This window comes from Bidens hawaiensis, unplaced genomic scaffold (genome assembly GCF_021521415.1).
Source record: "Bidens hawaiensis isolate Kalapana, Puna unplaced genomic scaffold, B.hawaiensis_p1.1 tig00025022_1, whole genome shotgun sequence".
Lineage (NCBI taxonomy): Eukaryota > Viridiplantae > Streptophyta > Magnoliopsida > Asterales > Asteraceae > Bidens > Bidens hawaiensis.
This window is the reverse complement of record NW_027493983.1, coordinates 213,600-219,599: the sequence shown is the minus strand read 5'-3', so window position 1 is coordinate 219,599 and position 6,000 is coordinate 213,600.

Genomic DNA, 6,000 nt, shown 5'->3' with positions numbered 1-6,000 from the left:
GAATAAGTGAGTAAGCTACAAGATCTTATTTTAAATATTGACAGAGTATGATTAATGTTTGTAAAAAAGAAAAAATGTTTAAAATTATTATTATTATTAATTATTAAGCTCATAGTTAAGATCTTATAAGTCATAACTAACTATTTAATTCACTGGTTTACACAAATTACTAATTATGATTTTGTTTGAACATTTGCAGACACTTTCATATCATTATGTAAAATTTTTGCCCACATAAACGAAATCTGCATTTTATAATCATACTCATTTACATTTGAAGGTTATTGTGTAACACCGGGATAAATTGGAAGTTGGAACAATGTTATGAAGGTTGCGCGTTTATTTGGAACAATGTATTTGACATTTTATTTAAAGAAGATTATGTGTTTATTTCGTATCAATGTGTTTGGCCTATTTTAGAAAAATGTTGTCATGGTAGTCTCTAAAAAACCTGGTCAGGTATAGAATCAGATATTCTAAGACCCTATCTTCGGGTATTGAAAAAACCTTATTTTCGGGGTTTTTTTTAGGTATATGTTTAGGTATTCATTAAGTTTTTTTTAAAGGGTTGCACTTTATTGGGGGTATTGTTTAGATATATATTTATAATTTTTTTTGGTCTTGGTAGTCTTTAAAAACCTTATCCTTTGCACCGTTTCCAGTTTTCGGGTATTGTTGGGTATGGGTTTTGGTACTGAAATGCATACCCTAGACGTATCCTACGGGTAGGTATGTGTATGGGTGCGGGTAATAAAATCCCGGGTATAAAAAAAACCCGGTTTCTAGTGTTTTTTTTCGGTTTTTTATGCACCTATAGCTGCACTCCGCTATGGTGGTCACCAACTCACCCCGATAGACTTAAAAACTAACATAAACGATATTATGTTGTAAATCGTTGCCAGCCGCAGCATCGTGCGGGTTTCCAACTAGTATGTGTATATATATATATATATGTATATATATATATATATATATAAAGAGAAGTGTGAGAATCCATAACTGATTGACATGTTTTAATGGGACCAAAGTGATAATGACATAAAAGTAATAACACATATTTTCTCTCTTAACATGCAAGACACATGTTAATTCTCTCATCGTTTTAAAACGTCTACTAATTTTTTATATGATTTTAATAAAAATGACCATCATAACAAGCGTTTTTTTATCTTTAATATGATTATGACTTTGTTATATAAAAATTAAAAAAAATTACGTCATTGTGTTATTTCTGCTTGTAATTGTGTCTTTTTTTTGTTACTGTGTGTTTTTTTAATCCAAATAACACCGTTGTGTAATCCTAATATGTAAATATAATTGAAAAAGATAAACGCGAATTATCAAATACATAAAACATAATGATGATATATATTACGCAAGAACCTTAATGTAAAGCACAATGGTGAATACACATTACACAATGATTGGAAAAGTAAAACACAATGAAAAATACACATTATACAATAACCTAAATGTAATACGTAATGAACGTAATATTCTTTTTCTCAAATTAAGTGAATGTCACATGTTAATACCGAACAAAAGACAATGAACATAATACACAATGACTTAAAACACAATGATGAGTAGAAAAACATAATGACGACAAAAAAAATTGGTAAGAAGAAAAACACAATAACGCAATTTTGTTTTAATTTTTATCTTTAATATGAGTACTAATTGAAAAACACAATGACCAAACAATAACACAATATATAAAAGCGTATTAAATTTTTCTTTAATATAACAATATGATACTCATATTAATGATAAAAAGTGTTTGTTATTATGGTGAATTTAGAAAAAAGTTGTCGTATGAAAAAGTTATGAACATTAAATGTTGGGGACATTGACATATGTCTTGCATAGTTGCATGTGGAAGACAAAGTCAACAAATGTGAGTTATTCCTTTTATGCATTTTTCATTATTATTTTTTTTAGATTAATCACAACGATTTAAATATAAGATCAACGAACTAGATTGGTTTTTTACATTTTTCATTTTTGTGGCCCTTTGTATTTTAAACGTATCCTATTTAGGGGGTGTTTGGTGAACTTTTAAAATTTGCTTATTTATTTTTTGAAAAATAAAAGATGTTTGCCAAAGCTCCATCAAAGCTTCAAATTGAAGTTATTCAAAAATGCTTTTGCATTTCAAAAAGCAAATAACCAAGTTTTAGAAGCTCACCCAAACCACCCCCTTACATAATGATTATTAACATGTATATAAATCTATGATAAATAAGGTGTATTATTTTGCAACAAAAATTTATGGTTATAAACGCCACACCCCACAATTTTCAACTAAAAATATTTTATCACGCGGCGTGTGACATACCAAGATCTAGCCATTTCGGTGTAAGTTACGTTTGCGGAAGCGTAAAACAACTACAAATTATAATAACTAGTTCACAGTTAAATTCCCAGACACTACAATTCATGTAACCAAAACAAACTTGATTGTTTGATAAAATCCATAGAAGCACAATGCAATTCTAACTCCTGATGTGCACCTTAGTGACCGAGAAAAACATGCTAAAAGGGTCAATACGACAGTCGGTGAGTTCACAGGTTTGTATCTAAAAACAATTCTTTGAATAAGTAGATAATGTAAGCATTATCTATCACTAGTTAAGTACGCTAGTATTCATGACACAATAGTGTAGTGTCCATTGCAACGAAAACATGTTAGTTTGTGCCTCCTAACAAGTCTTTACCCTGACTTGGAAATGTTTATGTCAATGTTACACCCGTCCGACATCCAGTAAGTTTTAGTGCGGATAAAGTTTTTCAATCCCAATAGTACTACGTAGTATTACCCCCCCCCCCAATTAACCTTAATTAACGGTCCAATATGTGTAAGAACTTTCAGTTTATAAGTTTACTACGTTTACATGCGATAAATAATCTACAAGATCAAAAAAGGATTATGCATGCTTTCTCCCTCAAAAGGAGTAAGTAAAAGAGAGGCGCCATGAAACTCACCTCGAATGCGTGCTAAAAATAAATTCAACTGCTAGGCAAAACTCCCGTACAAGTACCCTAAAGTATACGTACGCAAGTAATGTGTAGTGATTCCAAGAACCCTTAGTATCCAAACAATCCTTTTGTTTATTAGTGTTTAACCAAAGTTTGAATTTAATTGACTTTGACCAACCTTTTCTTTTTTGACATTGACCAAAGTTTGACTTTCGTTAACATTTAATCAAAAGGTTCAACTTTGTTGACAGTTGACCAAAAAGGTCGACTGAGTTGGCCTTTGAACAAAGTTTGACCGAGTTGACATGATAACCTATTGGTGAGTTATAACTAAATATATTAACTTATATTTGACAAGTATCATTTCAATTTATACGTTTAGCAACAATGCACAACATTTATATTACACCATATTACATGTATTAATAATGGTGCAATTATATTACACCATATTACATGTATTAATAATGGTGCAACCAAGTGTTCACCACCACAAGGATTTCAATTAAGACTAAACATTTAGTCAAAACAGCTCTTATGTGCCAAACCATGTACTAATCATCCAACAAGTCAAGTAGTGCACAAATTATCATAACACTCATCATGAAGCATACTTAACAAATCTGAATTCACAAGGCAGATTTTAACCCTACAAAACCTATTTTTCTAACACATAAAATCACTGATTTTAATTATGAAAAGTTTACGATAGTAAGCTACAAGTCTTAAGTTTACCAAGCTATTTTTTTTTGTTTTTTTCCAATGTACACAAAAATCATAAAACTTCATACAAGATAACAATGTAAATGTAGCTATTTTAGTGCGTAACCTGAAGTATAAATTCGGCTAAAATTCTCTACTTAACCAAATCATGCAAGACCAATTGGGTTAGAATCCTAACTCAATCTATGATCTTACATACATGGAATAAACCCAACTTCCTTTGTCAAACTCAAGGTATGTTTCTTAAACTCAAGAGCATAATACCAACCTTTCACAATAGCCCAGACATGTAAAGTTGTAAAATCATAAAAACTATTAAATCAAAAATCAAAATTTATAATTCTTAGTTTTCTAGATACTAGACTCAATATACTATATCATAGAATCGAGTACCACTCAAAAATACGAAATTAACATCAATTTACATTACCAACAATAAACATTAACGAATTTGATAGCAAACTAAGTTCATTTATAACACATGTAAATCATATTTCTAACATGATTATGGTTCTAGTTCATCAACTAATCATCATATTTTATTATTTCATTACAGTATACATTCAACCATTTAGTGTTTTTATGTAACATCTCAAACCAAGAATAACAACAATGATGATCAATTCAATATTTCAATTTTAAATTTTGGATTCATTGATTAGACATTATTTGGATACTAATCCATAATCCCAACCTACCAAATATATCAACATAATCATAAAAAAATCACTTACTAGGTTAATGAAATGTAACTAAACAATCCTTTTAACGCATTGATCTTGATCACCAACTAAGAGATGTTTGTGTGTATAATACTTGAGAGAAAAGAAAATACAAAGTGTGTGTGTATGAGTATGAGGTCGGCCAAGAGAGGGAGGGAGAGAGTTTTGCATATCAAAAGTTTTGCAACTCATCTTGTTATTATTTCCCTCATAATGCATACATAATCATTAGCATTTTAATTAATTCATTATTAACTTATAATAACTAGTTATAAATATAATGTGACATGTGTAACAACTCAGTTTTTCCATTTAATATTTTTATCCGTTTACCCGACCTCTTTTGATGTTCGGGAAATTTTAATAAATGAAAATCGTGTTTATCGAGTTATTATTATAATGTTTATTATATTTATTTAATTAATCCATTTTATCTTTGAAATATATACGATTTATACCCTAAACTTAGGTTTTAGCTAATTTTGTATCCACATATCAAGTGCAAGGACCAAACTGTAAATTTATCAAAAGATTATTATAATTATTTCACCCAAGATCCATAACATGTATTCTATACCCGAACCGTAACCTGTTTATGCTTCCTTGCCCCTTAATCTTCGTCTATAATATGAATTGATCTCACAATATCGTTTATATGATTTATACTAATCATATCCCTCAAATAATTGGAAAAACGAATCACAATTGTGTAAGGCCCCAGTCCCGGTGCCCTACATTGGCGTTGGATTTACTCAAAAACACAGTTCTCAATATCAGAGTTAATTAAAAGGTTTCACGGAATAGATTAAAGAAAACCATTCATTACATAAGTCTTAAAATTTAAACCATATAAAACATGTCTTAAGTTCAAACATCATAAAATTAAGTCTTCAGATGTCATCTTCTTTATTCTTCTTCCATGTGCCTCTCTTCAAGCTAGCTGTCTCATCCTACTCACCTGCGTGCATAGTGCATACTAAAAGTCAGCTATTCGCTGAGTGAGTTCCAGTTAATCAAGCAACATACAATACATTCACATACTTGTATGCATACCCGAAGGTATATACATCTTAAATACTTAACCTGTTCACCTTACTTTCATACATGCATTCGTGCGTTCATTCTTTCATACTTTCTTTACTTACATGATACATACATAACTATCGTTACCTTTCAAAGAGCCTTTCGCCCTATAACCTCACAGATACTGTAAGGGACTTGTCCCTAACATCACAAATATTATAAGGGTCTAGTCCCAAACATCACAGATATATTTAGGGTCTGGTCCCTATCCTCACATATATTATTAGGGCCTGGTCCCTATCCTCAAAAATATTATTAGGGTCTGGTCCCTTTCTTCCGTGCAACCATGCCATACCTTTCTTTATATTTTTATGCATAAACTTTCATACATACTCTCAATACTTTCTATAGCATTCATATATAATTCATACATCATACATATGACAATCACATATCATACACTTTCCACTTAAGGTAAGTGTATTAACTAATCAGATCGAGTATGCACACAGCCCCGAAAACATGACAATGAAATAGGATTAGAAACTCACCT